General features: G+C 52.1%; 1 protein-coding gene and 1 long non-coding RNA gene across 2 annotated transcripts in view; one reads left to right on the top strand and one right to left on the bottom strand.

Annotated features, from left to right (window-relative positions):
• CUNH6orf132 (chromosome unknown C6orf132 homolog) overlaps positions 1-12,764 on the top strand; it is a 49,635-nt gene that overhangs the window by 33,924 nt on the left and 2,947 nt on the right. The window lies entirely within an intron of this gene.
• Positions 10,689-12,097, bottom strand: LOC121029450 (uncharacterized). The gene is made up of 2 exons (XR_005789734.1): positions 11,607-12,097; positions 10,689-11,376 (listed from the first exon to the last, which is right to left on the bottom strand). It is a non-coding gene; the product is annotated as an uncharacterized LOC121029450 (long non-coding RNA).

Raw genomic sequence — 12,764 nt, 5'->3', positions numbered from 1 at the left:
CCCCTGACCGGGTGAGCCATTTTGCGGGGCCCACGCTTTCTCTTCTGAGCCCTAGGTTCTCTCTCAAAAGCCTTCAAGGGGAAGAAGCAGGGTTACAGTCTGGTGATAACAAACTGTGTCCTTGAGCAAGTCTCTTGGACTCTCTGAATCTCAGTCTCTTCTTCTGTGTAATGGGCATGATGATAACGCGGACCTAACAAGGCTGCTGCGAAGATCAGAGACAGTCGTGCGCCCGTTAACGAGTATTTGAGTGACTCTTGGTGGCAGACGCTGTGCTTAGCGTGGATATACATGACTCCTGCTCACGGCAAGTCTGGTGGAGGAGGGAGGGGCTAAAAAGAACACCCAGAAGCATCACACGTTGTAATAAGCGGTGGGAGGAAAAGGGACAGGGTGCGTGAGAATAACCAGAGGGCAGGGAGAGAGGAGTGGATCTACTTTAACCCGGTGGTCAGGGAAGGCCTCTTGAGGTGGTGACATTTATGCCAATTTGGGCAAAACACCCAGCAAGTGTCTGGCGGTCAGTGGTTGCTCAGTAAATTGCATTTTTGGCTCATGACTCCCTTACGTTTGTGTGGGCCCTTCCACAGTTTCCCGTAAAGCTTTGACCTGGTACCTAAAGCTTTTCCAGAAAACAGAACCAGAGTCGTCATCTCGAGACAGTGTCCGAGAGAGAGTTGTGTTTCCTCCTCTGTCTGAGTCCTCTGTGGCAGGTGGGGGGCAGGGGAGACCAGGAGGGGTCTCCCAGGCCTCCCCTATCCTGGGGCTTCCTCCTCCTCCTGTCCTTTGGCCGTGAGGCCCTCATCCTGGTAACACAGAGGACAGGGGCCCCCACTCCCAGTAGGACTTAGGGCTCTGCCTCTAGCTGCTCACCCCTCCCTGATCTTCCTAACTTTTCTCTCCCCTCACCTGACATGGGAGGGGCAGAGGGGAGTCGTGGAGGGGCCCTGGTCTCCCACCTACGGCACTCCCTCTGACAAGCTGTGTGACCATGGGTCTCAGCTAACTCATGTGAAAAACGACAGGGACAGACTTGTGCTGTGTGTGGGTCTTAGACTTTGTAGGGGCCCAGACTTCTTTACTCTTTATTTTTTTTAAAGAGAGAGAGTGTGAGCAGGAGAGGGGCAGAGGGAAGGAGAGAGACTCTCAGGCAGGCTCCATGCTCAGCGCGAGCCCAATGCAGGGCTTGATCCCACAACTGCAAGATCACTACCTGAGCCCTCCCACATGAAGAGTCGGACGCTCGGGGTGCTTGGGTGGCTCAGTCGGTTAAGTGTCCGACTTCGGCTCAGGTCATGATCTTGTGGTTCACGAGTTCGAGCCCCGCTTCGGGCTCTGTGCTGACAGCTCGGAGCCTGGAGCCTGCTTCCAAATCTGTGTCTCCCTCTCTCTCTGACCCTCCCCCCATTCATGCTCTGTCTCTCTCTGTCTCAAAAATAAATAAATGTTAAAAAAAAATTAAAAAAAAAAAAAAAAGAGTCGGACGCTCAACACATTGAACCACCCGGGTGCCCTGGGACCCAGACCTCTTCAAAAAGCTGCTGATGGGAAAGAGAAGAAAATAGAAATAAAATAAAAAGCTGCTGAGAGCTATGGATCCTCACCCCAGAGAGACGCTCCCCACATGCATTTTTACCCGTTATTTCAGGCAGTCCCCAGATGCCCTCCAAATAGGGCTCCGCAAATTTCACTCCTGAAAACTCCTGATGTAGCAGCGGTCACGGAAACCAGCAACACTTGACCTTGACAGTTTGAAAAGTTCTTTCATTCTCTGTTTATTCACAATCCTCTGAAACGCATTGGCCTTGTCGCGCTCCTAATTCCATTGCATCGATGAGAAAATTAAGGCTCCAAGAAGAAAAGTGAGTTGCTCAGAATAGCCCGCTGGAGTCCAAACTGCAAACTTCATTACAGCCGCCTCCCTTCCGGCTGTATCCACTCACCGCTCCTCCCTCGCCCCATCATGCCACGACCCCAAACCTATGTCTTTCTAGCAGAGCAGGGGGTGGGAGGGCCTGGGGAGGGAACAGTGACTCTGGTGCCAGAAAAGGTTAATTGGCGTGGGTGGCACGGGTGTTCCTGGATCAGGTTGGCCACACCTTGGTTTCTGGAACCTCCCAGCGGCTCCTTGGGTGTGGCCCGAGCCCCAGTGGCCAGAACCCCACCTCTCCTGAGAGGCCCTGCCCGGCCTGGAGCAGCAGCAGGGAGGCTGTGCTGGGAGTCTGGGGCCTGCCGTCAGCAGAGCATGAAAGCTCTATCCTCTGAGATGCAGTACAGCTCTCCCCAGGGCCCCACTTCCTTACGGGGAAAGGCTTCTCCCCCCGGGGGAAGCTGTAGGACAGAGGTGACTTGGGACCGCTGGGTGCAGGAGAGAGGCCACCCCACTGCTGGCCTGTCAGGCAGAACTGCCCCTGCCTGCTCACTCCACCTGCCTACCCACCCCCCAGCAGCCGGTGGCCACTTTCATCTCCGCAGCTCAAAGGCAATGCTGGCGTCCCATCATTAGCTGTTCAGGACGGGCGGCCACTGATACGAGGCAGAGAACCCGGGCCTCCTCGTTCCAAAGCCCCAGGGATGGCTGGCTAGCTGCTGCAGACCTGGTGTTGGGGCCTCTGGGGATATTTTTAGCCAGGAAGGAGAGAGAAGGTGCACTTCTGGGAGAGGGGTAGAGACCAAGAGAATGCATTACGAATGCTCGCTCATTTCCGTGAAGAATCCCATGCTCCCCTGCCAATTCCCAGAGGCCCAAGAAGCTTCCTTAACGTTTGGCACAGAGGAGCCCCTCCCCCTTGCCCTCCTGGAGAACCGTTCTCTCTCTGAGCTTCTTACGGGCTTCTCTGTCTTCAGGCTGGCCTCCTTCCTCCACCCAGGTGTCTCAGCACCCTGACCTTGGCCTCCAGTCTGCCTTGTCTATAGTGTTCTTCTTCAGAAGACTGAGCCGCTCTGCACGATGTTTCCCACATAAAATTGCCCCCGCGGACATTTCCATGTGGATGCCTGGCTTGCCATTCCAATTCGGCCTTTCCAAAAGGGATTATTTTTCCCTTCCTTCCTTCTCACACAATCGTGAGACCAGAGCAGCCAGGCCCATGGCCCCGCTATCCCTAAATCCTGATTCCGGCCTTGCTGCTTCTCTTCGCTCTTCGGCTTCCTCAGGCTGACTCCAGATTCAATCAGAGCTCCCGCAGGAAGCCCCTCGCAGCCCTGCGCTGCTCAGAGATGCCTCCCTCCGCTGTTCTGCACCCACTTCCCTTGGCTGGCTCTTTCTCATCCTCCAGGCTCAACTCAGACATCCCTCGCCCCCTAGGCCACATCGGCTCCTCCTAAAGGCTCCCAGGGCACCCTGGTCCCTTCCCGTTGGCATTACTCGCTCCTCATCTCCCTCCCCCTGCAGCTGGCAAGCTTCAAAATGCAAGGACTGCCGGCCTTATTCAGCACAGTACTGTTGAACGAATACATGTGACTAATCAAGTTCTGTCAAGCACTCTTTAAGTTCCTTGAGGGCAAAGGCCAGGTCTCCCATGGACTAGTGACCACATAACTGTCTTGTTTCTAGATGTGTGTAACCTGGCCTAATGCTGAGGTTCTCGGGTGGCACAAAGTTATGGTTTTAGAGATGGCTTGGGTTTCAAAGGTGTCAAGATGCCTTGGAGCAGCTCCTGCCTGATAGCCTGAGGCACCCTGCCCTCTAAGTGGAGACAGGAAGAGGGACGCCTGGGTGGCTTAGTCGGTTGAGTGTCTGATTTCGGCTCAGGTTATGATCTCACGGTTTGTGAGTTCCCGCCCCACATCGGGCTTGCTGCTGTCAGCGCAGAGCCTGCTTCGGATCCTCTGTCCTCCCCACCCCCCTCAAAAATAAACCTTTGGGGAAAAAAAAGAATTCTGTAAGTGGAGACAGGAAGAGCTGGGGGTGGGGGGTGGGGGTGATGCTACCAGGTGAGGCCGTTCTGGTCCTTAAAAAGGGCCAGGATGTCAGGCAGTCCTCTTATCAGGTCAGGGCCCCTGCCCTCCCTGAGAGTGGGCCAGCCTCCCGAAGCTGTCAGCTCCCAACTATCCAAAGGACTCTCGCTCTGCGTTTACTCGTCTTTTGATTTTCTTTAGTCTCCGGTAATGTTATTTGGACCTGCAGCCTATCCTGCCCATGTATCAGGGACCAAGGGCAAAGGTTCTGCCCAACTTGTGCCAGAGAATGAGAAGGAACAGCACCTGTTGGCCGGCCCTCCCCACCGGGAGAGCCCTCCCTCAAGAGGAAAGCCTTACAATCGCAGGTCTAGTCTTCCTTCAACAGCCAGCTGCCTGCGCAGGGTAGGAGGGATCTAGGAGCAGAGTGGGGACCCACAAGCCTCACTCTTTTCAGTTTCTTCCACTTCTGCGTTGGCATCCTTACCCCTACCTAGTGCTACTCTGGGAGGTGAGGCACAGCCTGCACTCTCTGCGGGACGCGCCCTACTCATTCTCCAAAACGAGATTCCTTGAGTCGCGTCTTCCGCACACCGAGCCTCCCCGTTCCTTTCACCTTTCCTCACGGCCCAGGTGTATCTCCTGCCACTTCCTGTCATTGTTACGTATTTTCTGAGCTACTCGAAGAAGATTTGGTAGGCTTCGGTGCTCGTTCTCTCTCTCTCCCTCTTTCTGTCTCTTCCCTACTCTGTGATCTTTTCATGTTTGGGCTCAAATACCTAAGATTAACACAAAACTCAATCGAGTCCATTCAACACTGCTAGGGGGCGCTCTTCAGTACAAGCCAAAGAGCCTGGCAAAAGGCTCACAGTGGAGTTCAGGAGACACACACACACACACACACACACGCCAGGAATATAAAGCAGGAGAATACAAAGTTCTCCCAGCCAGAGAGCTGGGTGGCCAGAGCAGGTGACCACATGGGACACTGTTGGCCTAGCATTGTGGGTGGCCCCTCTTGCTGGCCTATGACCAGGTCATCAAGGCTGCTCTCAGCTCTGTGATGCCAGTGGGAGCACATGGATAAGCGGGGCAGAGGAAAAGTGGCTGCCATTTGTTTGCTTTTCCCTACAGAGTGTTCCGCACCCAAACCCTCCGTGAGGAGTACTGTTATCACCGACTCACACACTGCTGTTGTCTTTTGGTCACCTCTCTTGGCCATTGAAAGCTGCCCTAGACATTCACTTTAACCCGATTTCTCCAGGGAGCATGGAGGGGCGTGAGGAGAGGACGTCTGTGGAACGGGCCCTGGTGTCCCCCACGGCCTTCCTCGCTCACGCGCGTAGCTCTCAGAGCACGAAGCTCCGTGCGGGAGATCCTTACGCGTGCGCGCCGGCCGTCTGTAACCAGCAGGTGGCGCTGTGCTCACAGGCGCCTGACCTCAAGCCTGACAGGTGGTCCGAGCTCAGGTTCAGACTGAGCTGAGGTTGATCTGGCTCCTCCTAGGATCCAGGCTCAGAGCTAAGTGCTAGTTGGTGCACCAGTAATTCTCAAACCTGAGCGTGCAAGTCCTGGAGGCTTTGTCAGAACACAGATTCCTAGAACTTGTTCCCAGAGCTCCTGATTCAGTGGGTTTGGGATGGGACCCGAGAATTCACATTTCCAACAAGTTCCCCGGTGGGGCTGCCCGTCCCGATGGCCCAGGGACCACACTTTGAGACCTGCTGCTGTGCAGTATCCCATTTAATCCTCTCTCCCCACTCTGGGTTGACAATACCACTCCCAACATACCAAGGAAGAATCTAAAGTCCCCACAGGCCAAGTGATACCTAGCCTTGGTCTCACGGCTAGGGCATCGAGGCCAGGGTGGGCGTGGCCATGCCTCTGGATTCTGCCTGCCCACCCTTGTCCCAGAGGGGCAGTGAAAGATTGCGGGCTTGGGATAGTAGGGTACTGGGAGCCGGCATGGGGCACTATTAGTCTGGGACTAATTCCTCAGATGTCCACAGTGATTTAAAAGCACTTTAGGGGCACCTGGGTGGCTCAGTCTGTTATGCCTCTGACTTCGGCTCTGGTCATGATCTCTCGGTTGGTGAGTTCCAGCCCCAAGTCAGGCTCTGTGCTGACAGCTCTGAACCTGGAGCCTGCTTCAGATTCTGTCTCCCTCTCTCTCTGCCCCTTCTCTGCTCTCTCTCTCTCACACACACACTCTCTCTCTCTCAAAAATAAACATAAAAAAAATTTTTTAAAAACACTTTAGCTTTGGGGCGCCTGCGTGGTTCAGTTGGTTGAGCCTCCAACTTTGGTTCAGGTCATAATCTCCCGGTTGGTGAGTTCGAGCTCTGCTGCCTGTCAGCGCAGAGCCCGCTTGGATCCTCTGTTCCTCTCTCTCTGCCCCTCCCCCGTTTGCGCTCTCTCTTCTCCCTCTCAAAAATAAATAAACATTTTTTTTAAAGCACTTTTGCTTCTATTCAAATTTAGTCTCACAATCCTGGCCAATGTGCACTCTCCCCCATGGAGGTTGTGCTGTGCCGCACCCCACCCCCTTCTGTTTTCAGGACTGAAGTTCACTCATCTGAGTCCCTCCCTGGGGATGGTCCGTTCCACCAGAGAGCTATCTTTGCCCAAGGTCGCACCTGCTCCATGGGGGCAGCTCACATTCACTGATGGAGGCGTCCCACCCACCAACTCAGGACAACTCAGAAGGGTCACCCTAGCTCCGGGACTTCTGATGGCCTCTGTCTCGAGCAAGCTCAGACAGCCCCGCTTCTCCCCGCCTTTCCTCCACCCGTGTGCATTCTGAAGGCACACCCCAATAAACTTCTGCACACAAAAATCTTTGTCTCCCAGGGAACCTGTCCTGCAACGACTCGTCATGTACTGTTCCAAGCATTTACATGTATTGTTTCATGGGAACCTCGCAACAGCCCCAGGAGGTAGGTATGTTTGTTATCCTCAGTTTATGGATGAGAAACAGAGGAACAGAAAGGATAAGTAGCTTGCCCAAGGTCACAGAGCTAGCAAGCCGGCAGGGCTGGGGTTCCTGTGCAGTGGTCAGACTCCAGAGCTCCAAAGTATTACATAACACTGTCTTCCAGAACATTCCTGTGGTCTAGCCTCAGGGAAGTTAAACAAAAGCAACAGCTGAAGATACACTCTGATTTGAACAGAGGAAAACCTCTGTTGTCCCCAGTTGTTTTCCAGCAGCCTATTGCTGGTGCCTAAACATACACTGCCTTGGTGCTTAATTTTAGTCCAAGTGTTCTCATCTGGGGGCAATTTTGCTCCCCAGAGGGCATTTGTCAATGCCTGGATACTTTTGGTTGTCAGACCTGGGGGAACTGTAAGGGCATTTAGTAGATGGAAGTCAGGGATGCTACTCACGTCCTACAACACACAGTGCAGCCCGCCCCCCCACCCCGCCCCAAATCCAGCCCAAAGTGTCAGGTTGAGAAACCCTGCAATCTACGTTAAAGCCTGGTCTCCCAGAAGTCCCAGTGAAACTAGGCCTTGGTCAAGGGGACCAGAGCTACTTGAGTCTGGGGGTTGATAGAGAGTTTGGAGGGCAAACCTCCTACCTTGCAGTCCTTGAAAAACATGTATTATCCCCAGTTAACAGGTGAGGAAACTGGAGCATCAAGAGGGTATATGAGTAGTGAGAAGAGAGGAACATGCTCTTTCCCTCCTTCATAAGTTAACCACAGGTCAGCTCAGCAGGCCCAGGTTGGTTCAAGGAAAGATCACAAGGCTACAAGACCCCACATGATCCACTCATCCTTCACCTTTGACCTTCCTCCTGCCACTCTGTCCCTTACCTCTCCCTGCTGGCCACACTGTACGCCTTAACATGCCAATGCCACTCCTGCCTCAGGGCCTTTGCACTTGCTGTCCCTTCATCACTGAATAGTCTCTTCCAGCTATCTGGTCTCAATCCAAATGTTACCCTCTTGGAGAAGTAAGGCCTCCCCTAACTGCTCCACAAAAGGGCAATAATACCCTGCCTCCTCCTTATTCTCATTACCATGTGTTATTTTTTCCTCAGCACTTATCACTATCTAATGTACAATAGATTTATTTGTTTATCCTCCTCTCCCTTACCTCCGCACTGATTTATTTTTATTATTATTATTTTTTTTAATGTTTATTTTGAGATGGAGAGAGACACACACACACACAGAGTGCAAGTGGGGGAAGGGCGGAGAGAGAGGGAGACACAGAATCCAAAGTAGGCTCCAGGCTCTGAGCCGTCAGCACAGAGCCCGATGCGGGGCTTGAACTCAAAAACCGCGAGATCATGACCTGAGCCGAAGTCAGACGCTCAACCGACTGAGCCACCCAGGCGCCCCCACACTGATTTATTTAATGCCTTTTTCCCACTGGTCCTGTTTTTTTTAATTAATCTTTTTATCGTTTATTGTGTCTGTTATCAACCGTCTCTAATCCATTGTGGAATAAAAAGAAATACAAAAAGGATCTAGCTCGTGATCACATGAACCATTCATTAGACTAATCCTTCTAATATTTTTCTATCAAGATTTCCAAACAGCAAAGTGGAACAAACAGGATGCCATCCCACCTTCTCAAGCTTTAGGGGAGAAGCCTGAAGCTGCCACTAAATTTCCTGGGGCACCGGGGTGGCTCAGTCGGTAAAGCATCCGACTTTGGCTCAGGTCATGATCTCACGGTTTGTGAGTTTGAGCCCCGTGTCCGGCTCTGTGCTGACAGCTCAGAGCCTGGAACCTATTTCAGATTCTGTGTCTCCCTCTCCCTGCCTCTCCCCCACTTGTGCTCTGTCTCTCTCAAAAATAAATAAACCTTAAAAACAAAAGAAGGAAGGCTTAGTTTATTTATACTGGGTATCTTCTTCTACCTTTTGAATTTTGTGCTGTGTCCACTTATCATTTCTTTTTCGAAGCCACTTTTTTGGGGGGCGGTGGGGAGAGCAAGCATGAGTGGTGGGGAGGGGCCGAAGGAGTGAGAAGAGAATCCCAAGCAGGCTCTGTGCTCAGCACAGATCCTGACGCAGGGCTCGATCCCATGACCCTGGGATCACGTCCTGAGCCAAAATCAAGAGTTGTACGCTCAACTTACTGAGCCACCCAGGTGCCGCATAAATATTTAAATAGTACCTGGCCCATAGTAAGTACTACAGAAGTACGACTTACTGTCACTCTTATTTAAAAATCATATAAAATTATTCCGAGGGGGGAGAACTTGGGAGGGAAGGGAGAGCAGAGCTCAGGCTGTGGGGGTGGGGGTGGGGGTGCCCAGTCCGGGTGGATGGGTTGCAGATGGCGCTACAAGGAGAGCTACTGGGGGCAGCGGTGCAGGGTGCTCCTGAGAGCTCAGGAAGGATGCAGGCCTCCCTCGTACAAGCTGGGGACACACTCCCTGGCAAGATCTCAGAGTTTCCAGAATATTCCATGAAGCCAGAGGAACACTTCAGGGGAGACAATGAGACCTGGTACATTCGGGCCTCTGAGAGAAGAAACTAAGTACTTCAGAGGACACAGCAGGACTAGCCTTGGGCTCCTTGAGGACGGGGTCTACATCCTCTGGGTTGGTTTCCAGAGGGCTGCTGCTGGTCTTGTCACCTGGGCGATCAAGAGAGGGCCCAAGCCCAGGAACCGCTGTCTCTCACAAGCTTGTGGTGACAGTATCCTCCACCAGCAAGGGTTGGAAGGAGTAGAAAACTCGGGCTTGCTTACATGGATGTCTTTTTTGACCTTTTTGTTCTCCTGGAGACTGGCCAACTTGAGAGCACTCGGTAGCTTAGGACAATGTCTAAGCATTCTCCAGAATGTACCTGGCCCAAGAAACATGGAAAAAGGGAGAGGAAGCACTGCTTTGGTAATCCTATTTGGATTTTCAGGGGAGAATAATCAAGGAAGGGGGCAGCTTCTGGCGTTGGAGAGGGATGGATAATGTAGCTGGGGGCAGCAGCTAAGATAATTTATATGGAGTATCCCTCCCTCTGAGAATGCAGAGTTTCAGAGAGAATTCTCGCTTTACTCCTGTGCGTGCATGCACACCAGGACGATTTGTAAATCGAAAGGACTGACAGGTGTCCACAGCAGCTCAGGGACAGTGGAGAAAGCTGTGTTCCAGAGAACATCTTGGGTCCCTCCTCAGCAGGGATGTCGTGCTGGGAACACTGTATGCTAAAATCCACCATGGAGGGGCTCCCGGGTGGCTCAGTTGGTTGAGCCTGTCCTACTTCGGATCAGGTCATGATCTTATGGTCTGTGAGTTTGAGCCCCACATCGAGCTCACTGCTGTCAGCGTAGAGCCTGCTTTGGATCCTCTGTCCCCTCTCTCTCTGCCCCTCCCCCATTCACACACACACACACACTCTCTCTCTCTCTCTCTCTCTCTCTCCCTCTCTCTCTCAAAAATAAAGCATTAATAAATAAAACAAAATCCACCATGGAAAAGTTTACCTCAGCTATAATAGAAACGGAAGCTAAAGCTATTCTAAAATACCGTTTTTTCATGTAGGTTGGCAAAAGATCAAAAGTTTGATCACACACATTGTGTTGATCAGGGTGGAAGGAAGCAGCCTCTTTTTCCCTGGAGGGAGGGTAAAATCCCTGTGGGAGAGCATTTGGCAATAGCTACCAAAATGCTAAATGCATATTGTGGGCTAGGAGCGCCGCTTCTGGGAAGTTCAGCGACAGCAATCCCAGCAAAATGACATCATGCCATGGCAGCATTGTTTGTTGGAGAGAGTCTCAATTTCCCTAAATAAGTGGCAATAAATTAGAAGAAAACAACACAGTGGCATGCTCTACAGCCATCAAAACCAACAAGGACACTCTTTATGAACCGATACGGAACGAATTCCAAGAGATATTAAATGGGGGTGGGGAACAAATGCAGAAAAGTGGATGCAGCATGCCAACATCTGTGTGAAAAAGGGAAAGACGCGTGTCTGGATTTGCTTGATGCGCACGGAGATCGCTGAAAGGCAACTTAGACGGCGGGAACCACAGGCCGCAAGTTGGGAGGGGGCCTGGTGTCCTGGAGCTGCCTCTGCTCCCTGAGAAGGTTCTCGTCCCCTTCAGGCTCCACCCTTCCAGGAAAGAGCCCAGCCTGCGGCTCCCAGAGGGGGCAGACAGAGGTTGGGAAGGAGCAGGGCTTGAAGCCCTTGTAGCCACTTGGGAGTATGGGGACCTTACCCTCGTTCTTTAACCTCTAAGCCTCTGTTTCCTCTTCTGGTAAGCAGCGAGAATGATGGTGCTATTAATAAATGAGGCAGGACGTGTGTAAGCAGGGAGGATAATTGTACCACCTTATCAGGCTAGTGAGAGGACGCACAGACTAATCCAGGCGAAGAGCTTAGCACGGGTGCCTGGCCCTAGCACTGTGTCAACGGGGATTGCTTCCAAAATATATCTTGGTGTCTCATTGGCATTCTGACCCTTACAGGATCAAAAGACACTCCTCGGCAAGGCCAATGAGGCCCTTAGGGTCCACCTTACTTTTTTTTTTTTTTTCAACGTTTTATTTTTATTTTTGGGACAGAGAGAGAGCATGAACGGGGGAGGGGCAGAGAAAGAGGGAGACACAGAATCGGAAACAGGCTCCAGGCTCTGAGCCGTCAGCCCAGAGCCTGACGCGGGGCTCGAACTCACGGACCGCGAGATCGTGACCTGGCTGAAGTCGGACGCTTAACCGACTGCGCCACCCAGGCGCCCTGGGTCCACCTTACTTTTAACCTTCATTTCCACGCTCAGCCTCGCGTCCCCCTCATAGGAAGTGGTCTCTGTTCTCTCTGCCTGGAATGTCCTTCCTTCCTTTGCTTGACTTGGTCAACTTTAAGGGCCAGCTCACGTGTCACCCTCCCTGGAAAGTCTCAACCCAGAAGGCGTTTGTGATGCCAGAGTGCCTGGGGTGCCCCTCGGTGGGCACCATCACACCGCATGGTGATGAAGCCCCCGATCCTGGCTGGTACCCACGCACTTGCTTGCCACGATAAAATGGACAGGAAAAGATACTGAAGTCCACTCAAACAAGCCACAGCAAGACACCATCTTCTACCGCTCGGACTGGTGAACTAACCCCAACAGGTTTGGAGACACGGGAGGTGGATCTGTAAAAGGCAGGCACGGAGGCGAGAGCGTAAGTTGCCATGACTCGCGGGGCAACCGGGGACCCCTGTCCACATTTAGCAGGTGCGCACAGAGAAACGACCTACGCACAGATCTGCTCACTGCATCCGTGTGCAACAGTAGAAGGCTGGAGACTCCCTACGGGCCCATCCCCTGGGGACAGGTTGACTAAGTTACGGTAGAGCCACACTATGGAACACCACGCGACCAAGAAACAGAACAAAGAAACTTTTTATTACTGACATGGAACCATTGCCAAATGATACACTGAGAAGTGCGGGAGAAAGCCTGGATAGTTTGTATAGTATCCGCCACTGGGTAAAAAGAGGAGCGAGTATATACAAGCATTTGCATTTGAAACACAGACTATTTCTGGAAGAATAGGTAAGATAATATTGATACTAACATACTGGTAGCCTCCAGGGAAGAGAACTGGGAGTCTGGGAAACAGCGAAAGAAGGAGATGCTTAGTCATCACTTAGATCTTTTTCCTGTCTTTTAAATTTTATACTGTGTACATATATTATCTATTCAAAATTAAATAAAATAACTTTTTTAGGAAAGAAGGAAAAGCTAGTAATAAAATGGAGTTGAGGCTAAGCCACTCGCTCCAGGAGGAGGAAAAATACCTTGAACGTGTCTCCAGAAGCGAGAATGTCCATGGGAAATCATTCCCTCGGGCCGGCTGCCCCCTCCACCCGCAATGTGAGCTGACGTTCAGAGAATTAAGAACCTGTTTCAGTATGAGCCTGA

Source organism: Herpailurus yagouaroundi, unplaced genomic scaffold, assembly GCF_014898765.1.
Source record: "Herpailurus yagouaroundi ecotype Mexico unplaced genomic scaffold, PumYag 139, whole genome shotgun sequence".
NCBI classification, from domain to species: Eukaryota; Metazoa; Chordata; class Mammalia; order Carnivora; family Felidae; genus Herpailurus; species Herpailurus yagouaroundi.
This window is presented reverse-complemented; position numbering and strand designations above follow the sequence as displayed.